Genomic DNA, 13012 nt, shown 5'->3' with positions numbered 1-13012 from the left:
GAGTAACAGTCGGGTGAAAGTAGCTCCCCCTTCTTCCTCTGGACAGTGTGTTATGGAGAGATGGATCCAAAAACTACAGCAGCCATTTGGTTACCACAAAGGAAGCCAGACTGAGACTCACATTGACCACTCGGAAAGGGTAGATCAGAACACTGCAGAGAAACAGAACCTGGACCCTGGTCAAGCAGACCCTCAACTCCACCTTACCTTTGGGTTTTCAATTTGCACGCTGTTAAAATCTGTTAAAATTAAAGACATCCTGACTTATAGGTTTTCATGAGTACTTTACTTGTGGATTTCTTGGCTGAATGTATTAACATTTGTTTCTTCTCACTAAAAGTCCAAATTTTCAACAAAGCTGTATGTGTAAGATTGATAGTTTCATTCCACTTGTTCTTTTCATAACTGGTGTAAGCCACCAGGTTCTCAGTGTACTGCAAGATTGACTTCACAAACCTATAAAAAAAATTAATTTCTTTATCCATTCCATTATAAAATGAAACAATGAATTAAATGTCTTCTCTTCATTCTTGGAATTATTCCTCAACTGCACTTGATTTATGTCTGAGGATTCAAGAAAAATAAATCCATATAAAACAAAAATAAGAGAATACAAATTAGAGGAAAGAGAAAAATACTGAAATGTAAATGCTACTGGACACTTGGACAGGCTCCAACACGAGCACCTTTTCAGACATTCTTCTCCAGCCCGGACATGACAGCCGTCATTCCAGGAAGGAACTTAAGGGTCATCTGCACCAAACTGACACTTAACACATAATAAACACACAATACAAAATAAACACACAACACACAGTCATCCATTGGATACCAAAATCCAAGCATACTCAAGTTCAGCGTGAAAAAATCGGCCCCCTGAACATGCAGGTTTCGCAATGAGATTTTTGTGTTTTGTTTTTTTCCCCACATTGATGTTTGCAACCAAGACCACTGCAATTTCATCCTGTGTTTGCATGGGATGCAGAGCCTGCTGATACAGAGGACCAACTGTATTTACTGAAAAAGCTCCCTGGACAAGTGGACCTGGGCAGTGCACCCCTGCATTGTTCAGGGGTCGGCTGCAATGACAAGCAGACCTTTTAACCTGCGTTGTCCAGGGGTCGGCTGCAATGACAAGCAGGCAACGTGCCCTCCCCCTCCTCACACATCCAGCTTCCATCCCCCACGATGGAGGGGCCGGCTCAGAGGAGACATGTGCCAGAGACAGCTGTTGCTGTTAAAGAGATTTTACTTAAGATATTTGTCAAAATGTTAACAGCGGGGTCACTCTGACTGATGACAACAAATGTCATCTTTACTTTTTCTACGTTTGCCAGGTAGTTTTCACCAACATTTTATCTTGAAAATATTCAAAGTTAAAGAGGAGCTAAAAGGATAATATAACGAAAAGCCACAGAACACTTTGTCTAGAGGAGGGTTCTCTACTGGGTGATTTTGTCCCCCAGGGGATATCTGGCAATGTCTAGGGCACTTTTGACTGTCATGCGGAGGGTAGGGGTGCCATTGGTATTTTGTGGGTAGAGGCAGGGCTGCTACTGAATGTCCTACAATGAGCAGGGCAGTCCTGCACCAGCCCCACAATACCAGCAGTGCCAAGCATGGGGCACACTGAGCTGGAGTCCTCAGCTGCTAACAGTCTGCACATTTGCTCCCCTCACTCTCAGCAGGAGTCTATGCTTCTTTCCACAAGACACCCCAGTTGTATTTTCATGTTCACTGAAATGTGTACGGAGGTGCCTGGCACCTGCAAAACTCTGGCTTAAAACCAACAAGATATCCAGAACTTCCTGGCAGCCAAGGGAGGCTGGAGCTGGAGCTGCACTCAAGCCCAGATGACAGCTTGTGTCACCGCTGCCCAGAAGCCTCCTTGGTTTGGAATCTCTGGATGTAAAGTGGGTCACACAAGTGTCACACTACTTCAGACTCCCAGATAGGGATGGTCTTAAAAGTGGACTTCCCGAATTTGAAACTATTAGTTACATACGCGAATTTGGTTTTTGGCTGGGCACAGTGGCTTTTACACCTCTAATCCCAGCACTTTGGGAGGCCAAGGTGGGATGATCCCTGAAGGGCAACACAGTGAGACTTCATCTCTACAAAATCATTCAAAAATTAGCCAGGTACAGTGGCATGGCTGTGTTCCCAGCTACTCAGGGGGCTGGGGTGGGGGGATCACCTGAGCCTGGGAGGTCGATGCTGCAGTGAGCCGTGATTATGCCACTGCACTCCAGCCTGGGCAACAGAACAAGACTCTGTCTCCGAAAAACAAACAAACAAACAAAATGTGGTTTTGAGACATTTGGATGTGGGAGTTCTTCTTGCAGGCCAGATGTCAGACCCTTGCCTGAGATGGCGGTGGGGCCACTAAGGAGATGGTGGCCCTCATGCTGCCCCAGTCTCACTCCTACAGGCTCACCCCCAATCTGGCCCACGATGCAATGCGACTACAGAGAAGTGGAACATACTCACTGTAGGTACTGCTGATACTCATGCGCATTCTTCCCATGAACAGCATGAACGTTGACCAACTCCAGCGTAATGAGGAACAGGATCAGGCTGAGCACAGGGGACAGTAGTCTGATACTAAAAACAGATGAAAGGAAATTCAAACGTGAGGAACGTTGGTATTTTCCACCTTCATCAGGAAAAAGATGTTTCACCTCATCAACATCCTTAAGTCCCAATTTCTCAAAAACTAATTTTCCTAATCCTCAGAGCCCAATGCCTGCTTCCAGCCCCCAGGCCCGTGGCTGGCGGGAGTGCCCAGTGTAGCCCTTGCTCCCGGCCCATCCTGCACGTCCGCATTCCTTGCTCATCAGTCATCGTCTGAGACTCTCAGACATCTGACGGTCTATGTCAGGGCTGCCAGGGGCTCTGCACACTCACGGGGCACCAGGCAGGCCCAGTCTGCGCCCAGCAGCCCCCCTGCTCCCTGCCCTCTGACATCTAGGGAGGGACTCTCACCAGAGGAAAACAAATGGCCTCAATATGAAAGCAGGCTCAATGCCACCAGATTAAAGAAATCCCAACTAAAGTAAGATCTTATTTTTCCCATGAAACTAGTTGAGACATTTAAAAATATTCTGGTTTTGGAGAGTGGTAATAAGAGAATGATCTTGTCTTATAAACTGCTGGTAAGAGTGTAAATTGAGTAGTACCCTTCTGGAGGGGAATCCAGTGATATCTATTTAAAGCTTTAAAAACACAGATACCACTCAACCCAAAAGTTCTAGAAATGTATCCAAAATGGTCATTTTTTAAGGATGTAGCACATTCTAAAATATACACTGTAAGTGAAGGAACCATAATGCTGTTAATCTGCTATTAAGTTAATCTGCTGTTATATTTTAAATCCAAATCCAGTTAATCTGCTGTTATACTTTAAATCCAAATATTCATTTAGGTAGATAGAACCCACATTTCCATAGGCCAAATTACAAACACTATTTAAAATAGTATGTACTATAACTTTCTATGAAAATCAGCATGGGGAGTCCTCACAGTCCTCAGATAACATCATTTCATTCAACACCGTTTCATCACAACATCAGTGAGAAAAGAAATCGATACACCGTGAAGGCCACGGTCTGTGTGGAGAAGCACATTCTGCATGGGTTTTCTCCCGTCCTCTAGTTTCCTCCCACATCCCACAGCCGTGCACATTAGGTGAACTGGTGCATCTCCATGGTCCCAGAGTGAGTGTGGGTGTGTGACTGGCCCTGCGAAGGAACCACGTCCTGTCCAGGGTGGGTCCTGCCTTGTACCCGGAACTGCCGGGATAGGCTCCAGCCACCCACAACTCTGAATTGGAATGAGCAGGTTGGAAAATGAGTGAATGAATGAATGAATGAATGAATACAAATTATAAGAACTTGTAAAGTCTACCATCATCATACAAGTGCTCGACGGTGCGTGTCGGTACAAAAGTGCTCAGTGACCCACACATTTGTTCCTGTTGGTGCTGGAGCTGTGGGTGGGGGGAAGGGGGGGCCTGGGGAGGTCTCGCTCTGCAAACATTTACTGCCTCATTTAACCACCACAGGACTGCCGTCACTCACTGCCTCGCCAAACACTGAGTAGTTCTCACTTGTTTCTATTCATCTTTCTTAAATGTCCATAGAGCTCACATGTGTCTCAATGTTTAACACTGTAAGTGCTTTGGGTCTTTCTTTAGAAGTTTGGTAATATTTTTATGACCAGAATCATGCTGTGGGAACTTAACTTTTGTTTCCACTGTACAAGGAAAATAAATCTCAGTACCCCAAACTCACTAAACCAAAGGGAAAAGTCAAGCTGGGAACTGCCTCAGGCAAACCTGCCTCCCATTTTATTCCTAAATAAGGTGGCTACAAGAGAAAAAAGCTACATACAGACCTCCCTCACAGTTTGTCCACAAGGAAATGCCTCGTGGGCCTCAAGATCTCTACCCGGAAAGACTTCTGCTGAATTTCACCCTGGCAATGCAGTTGCCAGCTGATCTTCCCAGGGGTGGGACAGGGCATCATCCCTCAGCTCACCTGACACAAATACCTATATGGTTGCTTCCTCTGCCCTGTGTAAAATGCAGCTTCACTGAGCCACACTAAGGTGTAAGTCACTATTCCTCTACCCCCATTCACAAGTCAATTATGTATTCACCGAAAGGCTTATGAAAGACTCAAAACAATGCAATCCTTTGTCTCTTGTCCACCTAGAACCTGGAAGGCCCCCACCTTTGTGTTTTCCTGCCTTTCCAGATGGAACCAATGTACACCTCACACCTACTGACTGATGTCTTATGTCTCCTTAAAATGTATAAAAATGTGTAAAAGCAAGCTGCGCCCCAAGTACCTGGGGCACATGCTGTCAGGATCTCCTGAGGCTGTCACAGCACGTCCTTAACCCTGGGAAAGTAAACTTTCTAAAAGGATTGAGACCTGTCTCAGATACGTTGGGTTCATACTATCAGTTGTGAACTCCAAGTATATCAACACCTGTCGATGGGTTCAGTGAGGTGCCTACTGTGTGTGTCTTCAGTGGGGACTGGAACTGCATCTGTGACAACTTCCTGCCCCACAGTGCCCCTCCAAAACAGGAAAGTGAGTGCACACCTACTCCATATACGCAGGTAGTTCTGCCACTGGCGAGACTGCAGCGTCCTCGCCACCCACTGCCTGTGTCTCAGCTCCGAGGCAATGGTGACCTGGCCAGACTCATGGTGACACTACTTGCCGATGCTTTGGAGCACAACCAGCACTTCCAGCACAATCCTGGGGCAGAAGAGGGTAGGAAAGGGTGTGCTGCAGAGCTCACGGAGCAGCTGGGGCCACCTGCAAACAGAGCCAGACTTGGAGCAGGCATTGTGATCCTCACCTGTACCTCACTCTCCTTCTGTACCTGCAAGGCTGCGGCTTTCTGGGAGCCAGGGCTAGCTGCATATCACTGGTGGGTCTGCAGGGACAACCGTGACATGTGGCAGGTGTTAATTAAATACACTGAATTGTGGCAAACAGAATGTGACATTCACAGCCTCATCAGATGTGCCACGCTTGCACAGAGATTGTCAAAACTGATCTCATAATTCCTCTTGGAGCAGTAACAGTGGGATTCTAAGACTACTTTATAAAATCTAAAACATAGAAAATGTCTAAGTTTGCTATGCTAATCTGCAGAATCAATGTTTCAGCAGTTGTCAGGATGTCCTGGAACTTACGTCTCAGTAGGAAGATGATCCAAGTCCTTTAAAACACAATGATTCTCAGGCACATGGTGATACAGCTCATCCGTCATTTTTGTAATTAAAGAGTGGCTGGCATTTGTTTCAGAATTATCTTCTAATCTGAAAAATAGAAAATATTTAAAGATACGTGACAATTAAAATACCCACAGTAGTGCCCATGCGCAATAATGTTTAATGGTTCACTGAGCAGCAACCTGACTGTGAATCTTAGTTTCCCCAAATATAAAATGTAAAAAGCCACCATCACGGGACAGTGGAGAAAGAAACGATGCCCTATGCCAAAAGCAAAGTCCAATGATAACTGATGACGAGACAATGAACCACCTGCATATTCCTCCTGCTGAACAAGTATGTCTGCTGTTGTCTACGATTCCAGAATGCATGCCTCCATCCCCACTTCTCTCCTGAGCTTCAGACCCATCTTTCTTTCTGCCTACTCAGTAGTTCTCATGGACGCCATTGTCTACCCACAAAACCTGCCTCTCGTTCCATGTTCAGTCTCCACCAGGGCCCCAGGCCAGCTGGAAGATCGCATTCAGCATCACTTGCAGCTCCTCACAGCCACCAAGGCCCAGAAATTCCTCCTTCCCCTTTTATCTTCCAACAGCCTCGCTAAAGAAGAAATGCTGCTGAAACTAACAGTACCAGACAAGCTTGAGGTCAGCCAGGCCCCAGGATGCCACATACCTGACTGCTTCCCAAATGAGTTCTTCGGGGAAAGGCAGCAGAGCCCAAACCCTGATACTCTCCTCAAAGCTCAGCACCTGGATGAAATGTTTTATTGCTTTTGTAGATTTCACAGTAACTTCCTAGAAAATCTGTTTTTAGATTGTTATGGATGTTATGTCACTCTCTAGAAAATACGTATCTATAAAATTATTACAAATTCTAAACATTTTAAAACCAGATGGTGGGTGTCAGTTCTTCAGTACAGATGGGGGAAGGCTGGGGAAACTGCCAGGGGATTGGTAGGGAGTGAACGTCGGGGGTGGCTATGACCATATCCACAGGTTCTTTCGACATCTGCCATTGAGAGGGAGGACCCCACCAAATCTGCACGAGCTCTGGTGACTGGCCTGGAACCAGCAGAACACAGCAGGTGTGAAGATGCTGCACGTTATGCAAAGCCATGTCAGAGGCGCAGGTGCCTCTCCAGTTCAGGCCGCAGTCGGGGTGCAGCCGCTGTCACCTTGACCCCTGCAGGACCCCCATGAGGCCTCTGGCCAACTTCCAGTCTTCTCAGACGCAACATCCACGAAGCCCTGGGGGACCACAGCTGTCCACACCCAGGCCAGGCCACAGAACAGATCCCTCGGCAGATGCTCCCCATTTCTAACCCACTAGCACATGAGCAAGTCAAACGGTGGCTGCTGACACCACGGAGCGTGAGTGGTCTCAACAGCAGGAATAACCGAAGCCCAGGATGCAAAGCTGCCTGAATACCTGTGAGATGCCAGGAGGGGGACAGGAAGTGGTAAGGACCCAAATAGCCACCGTGGGGCGCAGGAGAGGATGGTCTGGAGCCTCAGCAGCTCTGGTTGGAAGACAAAGGCTGCCTTCTTGAAGCTCCTCTTCCTTCCTAAATCTTCCCTCCTCCCTACCTGCCCACCTCTACCTTCCTAAGGGCTTGCGCTTGGAAAGCACGGCCATCCCCACTGGTAAAGCTGGTCTGCGGCGCCAACCAGGAATGGCATCCGACCAGTGCAGCCCGATGCTCTGCCTCCAAGCCACACCTCCAGGAGGCTGTTTTCCCAACTTCACTGCTGACAACCCCCTTCTGACAGTATTTTCCTTAAGGGAGGCCTCCGACTTCTCAAGGCACCATTTCTTTATTTTTTATTTATTTATTTTTTGAGACGGAGTCTCGCTCTGCCGCCCAGGCTGGAGTGCAGTGGCCGGATCTCAGCTCACTGCAAGCTCCGCCTCCCGGGTTCCCGCCATTCTCCTGCCTCAGCCTCCCGAGTAGCTGGGACTACAGGCGCCCGCCACGTCGCCCGGCTAGTTTTTTGTATTTTTTAGTAGAGACGGGGTTTCACTGTGTTAGCCAGGATGGTCTCGATCTCCTGACCTCGTGATCCGCCCGTCTCAGCCTCCCAAAGTGCTGGGATTACAGGCTTGAGCCACCGCGCCCGGCCCTCAAGGCACCATTTCTTTAAAGCGCCTTTGCAAATCTCTCCTGACCCGCTGTATGTTGATTTTACAGCTTCCTTTTAAAGGTAGTCTCATTTATGAATATTCACCTGCACAGCTGTCATGATGCTTATATTCTTGGGGACTGTCTTTTTCATCCCCTTGCACTACCCTTGTATCCTCCCGTAAGTAGAATAAAGCAACTTTACTGATTGCCAAATTGGAACTTCCTGGCAGAAATGCTTAAAAAATTGTTTGTTTCAGTAAGTTAACAAAAGCTAGTCCATGTAGGAGAAGAAAAACTGACATTACTCACCACTGACAAATAAAAACTGCTCCCAGCTCTGCGTTACTGCCTACAGCAATAAAAGCCTGCCAGGGGATTCAGCAAAAACACTTCCCAGTGCTCATCCATTTAACACTAAAAACCTCAGTGCCATCAGCACTGCATTACTTTCAACTGCGAGACACGGAACTTGAGGCTCAGAAGACTGAGCAACCAGGCCAAGGCCACAGCAAGCACCACGCTGGCTAGAAATCTGGATCTGCCCAACTCAAAGTCTAACTCAGCAGGCAAAGTCTAACTCAGCAGGCAAACTGCACCCTTCCAGCATCTCTGCAAAAGACAGGTGGTTTCAGAGACGTACACACCCCTCCCAGCACCCTGCATTCGGCATACCTGTTTTTTAGGCTGAAAAACCGGATGGCAGGGAGAACTATAGCCTTCTTCAAGACTAATCAACAATTCTACTGCTGCTTTTTCCTAGTTTAGAGAAAACAGTGGCTACTATCGTGTTTGGGTAGACTTAGTTTTCTTCTATCGAACTGTAGGCCAATTAGAGTCCCCATTTCTCATTATCTTTCTTCAAACAATTTTTTGCAGCTAGAAAAGCAAACGCTTCATTAAAATAGGTTTAACATGGCAAGGAAATCACAGCCAATAAAATGATTTTAAATGGAGGCCATTAACAATAATAGATCACAAATGCCACACCCACCTTCTGTGCACAAAACTGGAGATAAATAAGAAAAAAAGGATTCCAAACAATTGGAAATTTAACTAGGAAATAGTTACTTAAACACTAAAAAACAATACAACTAAAAAAAAAATCACATAATCATTTAATTGCTAAGCACATACATATTTTTACAAGCATAAAAATTACATTATTTGAAGCTGATATAACCACATAACTTAAAAATCCAAGTCAGTGAACTGAAACCTATGAGAAACAAAGTCAGTGAATTGATAGTTGACAAATTAAAAAATCTGTAACTACCTACAATTCTTTTTTCTTTTTTTTTTTGAGACAGAGTCTTACTCTTTTTGCCCAGGCTGGAGTGCGCTGGTGTGATCTCAGCTCACTGCAACCTCTGCCTCCCAGGTTCAAGTGATTCTCCAGCTTCAGCCTCCTGAGTAGCTGGGATTACAGGCACCCACCACCATGTCTGGCTAATTTTTTTGTATTTTTATTAGAGACGGGGTTTCACCACATTTGGCCACACTGGTCTCGAACTCCTGACCTCAGGTGAACCACCTGCCTTGGCCTCCCAAAGTGCTGGGATTACAGGTGTTAGCCACTGCACCCGGCCCGCTACCTACAATTCTTAAAAGCACAAAACAAACAACTCAAGTAGCTAGATGTTAACTATGGAAGAAATGTGCTGGCCTTCCCTTCACTCAGAGGTGTGAGAGCCTGGAGTGCACCAGGGAGTGTGCTGGGCAGAACACGGGAGGCACACACATGTGCCTGCACGGGTGATGTCCCCACAGGGCAGACCCACACGCAGCATATGTGTGCCACTGCAGAGCAGTGTATGTATTCCACTACAGAGTGGTATATGTGTGCCACTGCAGAGCAGCGTATATATCCCACTGCAGAGCAGTGTATGTGTGTCACTGCAGAGCAGCGTACATATCCCACTGCAGAGCAGTGTATGTGTCACTGCAGAGCAGCGTACATATCCCACTGCAGAGCGGCATATGTGTGTCACTGCAGAGCAGCGTACATATCCCACTGCAGAGCAGTGTATGTGTCACTGCAGAGCAGCGTACATATCCCACTGCAGAGCGGCATATGTGTGTCACTGCAGAGCAGCGTACATATCCCACTGCAGAGCAGTGTATGTGTCACTGCAGAGCAGCGTACATATCCCACTGCAGAGCAGTGTATGTGTGTCACTGCAGAGCAGCGTACATATGTCACTGCAGAGCAGTGTATGTGTGTCACTGCAGAGCAGCGTATATATCCCACTGCAGAGCGGCATATGTGTGCCACTGTAGAGCAGCATACATATCCCACTGCAGAGCGGCATATATATCCCACTGCAGAGCGGCATATATGTCCCACTGCAGAGTGGCATATATATCCCACTACAGAGCGGCGTATGTGTGCCACTGCAGAGCAGTGTATATATCCCACTGCAGAGCGGCGTATGTGTGTCACTGCAGAGCAGTGCATATATCCCACTACAGAGCGGCGTGTGTGTGCCACTGTAGAGCAGCCTACATATCCCACTGCAGAGCAGTGTATGTGTGTCACTGCAGAGCAGCATATGTGTGCCACTGCAGAGTGGTGTATGTGTGTCACTGCAGAGCAGCGTACATATCCCACTGCAGAGCGGCATATGTGTGCCACTGCAGAGCAGCATATATATCCCACTGCAGAGCGGCGTATGTGTGCCACTGCAGAGCAGCTGGCTTCTGTTCCAAGACGTGAACCCATCTGAGGGCTTCTGAGGAGAGGATGACATGTTGGGGAAGGATCAGTCTGGCTGCTGTGTTATGACAAGGGGAAGGGCTCGCAGAAGTCGGTGGGCAGACCAGTCAGTGCCAGCGACATTCCAGGGAGGGACCAAGGCGGTGTGGCCAGGTGGTGGCACAGGAGGGACAGGAAGAAGCAGATGTGGAACATATTTCTTTTTTTTTTTTTCTTTTTCTTTTTTTGAGACGGAGTCTTGCTCTGTCATTCAGGCTGGAAAGCAGTGGCACAATCTCGGCTCACTATAACATCTGCCTTCCGTGTTCAAGCTATTCTCAGGACTACAGGAACCCACCACCATGCCCAGTTAGTTTTTGTATTTTTATTAGAGACAGGGTTTCACCATGTTGGCCAGGCTGGTCTCGAACTTCTGACCTCAGGTGATCCACCTGCCTTGACCTCCCAAAGTGCTGGGATTACAGGCATGAGCCACCGTGCCTGGACTGTGGAACATATTTCTAAAACCTGTTACAAGGATGGAGTATGAAAAGAGGAGAGGAATCTGAGGCTTCCAACCTGAGCAGCCACCTGGGAGGCTGGAGGTGCCACGTAGATGGGAGTACTTGAGGAACGAAGATGGGGAGACACTGTGTCCCTGAATAAGCTTCAATATTGTGAAAAATGTCAATTATCCCTAACTCAATCCATGAGGTGTTCTTATTTGTTTCTGGGGTTTTATGTTTGTCCAAGTTTACACAGAATAATAACTATTAATTTTTTTTGAAGTAAAGCTAGACTCTGTACCTTACTCTCAAGATGAAATAAATTCCAGTTGGATCCAAAGACGTAAATGGAAAACAAAGAAAAAATAGGTAGGGCACGTTGGCTCATGCCTGTAATCCCAGCACTTTGGGAGGCTGAGGCGAGTGGAACATAAGGTCAGGAGTTCAAGACCAGTCTGACCAACATGATGATACCCCACCTCTATTAAAAATACAAAAAAACTAGCCGAGCATGGTGGCAGGCACCTGTAATCCCAGCTACTCAGGAGGCTGAGGCAGAGAACTGCTCGAACCCAGGAGGCAGAGGTTGCAGTGAGCTGAGATTGTGCTACTGCACTCCAGCCTGGGTGACAGAGTGAGACTTTGTCTCAAAAAAAAAATAATAATAAAAAAATAAAAAAAAAAAAAGAAAAAGAAAAAGAAAAAATAGAAGTACCAGAGAAAATGTATACCTATATTTTTAATTTTGAAAAGCTAAGATTCTTTTCAGAATGACTCCAAATGTGAAGCCAGAGGAAAAAAAAATCAAAACCTATGAACAAATAACAAAGCAATATGTACACAAATAAGGCTAATGAACCAGTGGGAAAAATGAAACTGAAATAAATGGAGAAAATACATTAATAGGCAATTAATGAAATAATTATAAACATCTAGTAAACATAAAAAAAGAATGAAAATAAAAACATAATCTTGGCTGGATATGATGGCTCGCGCCTGTGGTCCCAGCTACTCAGGAGGCTGAGGCAAGAGGATGGCTTGAGCCCAGGAGGTCGAGGCTATCATAAGCCATGACTGCACCACTGCACTCTAGCCTGGGCGACAGAGTGAGACCCTGTCTCATAAAAAATAAATAAAAAAATAAAAGAAAAGAATTTAAAAAACCTTATTGATATCTTTTGTCTTAGAACTTTACTTTTTAAGAGTATTTACATAAGTGCCCAAATGAACAAAGATGTTCATTTCAGCATAATAATTAGGAATTTTCTACATCAGGAACATTACAACTCATCCATCAATGAAGGACTGCTTAGGTAAATAATAACATATTGATAAAATGGAATATCAAACAGCTGACAAAAAGAATAAGGCAGAACAAAGATGCCAAAAACACGCTGTTAATGAAAAAATGCTAGCTATAAAACACAACGTACCTTCCTACGAACTCACTTTGGTACACTCATAGCAAAAATGTGGTAGCAACACTACCTAATTATTAACAGTAGTTATTTCTGGGAGATGGAATTCTTGAGGGCTGTTACTTTTCACATTAGTTTTTCTATTTCTAGTAATTTTTCTTTGAACATTTAAACATTTTTAAAATAACTGTCACATGTATAATCTGAAAAAAAAGATTAAAATGTCAATAACAAATATTCTAACCTAAATTATTTACTTTGAAATAATAAAATAGTTTATTGATGATGCAAATATCCTACCCCATCGATGCAGCAAACATCTGTAAAAATTTCCTAATATTTGGTTAATCCTGTTTTATAATTTGCTCTTTGATTTTCAATACTTAGCTGCTGTTACATACAAAAGCAAATGTGTTTTTAAGAAACAAGTTAAATTATTTTAGCTAAGATTAATATTGATTGATCTGTGATAGAGAATATAAACTTCTGTGTAATCCAGTCACTTTTTTTTCTGATGGA

General features: G+C 45.4%; 1 long non-coding RNA gene across 1 annotated transcript; it reads right to left on the bottom strand.

The window, feature by feature from the left end:
- Nucleotides 1-265: 265 nt before the first annotated feature.
- Nucleotides 266-6416, bottom strand: LOC105464158 (uncharacterized). Its single transcript, XR_011609631.1, has 3 exons — nucleotides 5714-6416; nucleotides 2491-2604; nucleotides 266-456 (listed from the first exon to the last, which is right to left on the bottom strand). It is a non-coding gene; the product is annotated as an uncharacterized lncRNA (long non-coding RNA).
- Between the last annotated feature and the right edge of the window lie 6596 nt (nucleotides 6417-13012).

Source organism: Macaca nemestrina, chromosome 11 (genome assembly GCF_043159975.1).
Source record: "Macaca nemestrina isolate mMacNem1 chromosome 11, mMacNem.hap1, whole genome shotgun sequence".
Lineage (NCBI taxonomy): Eukaryota > Metazoa > Chordata > Mammalia > Primates > Cercopithecidae > Macaca > Macaca nemestrina.
Note: the sequence above shows the minus strand (reverse complement) of the source record. Positions and strands in the feature narration are given on the sequence as shown.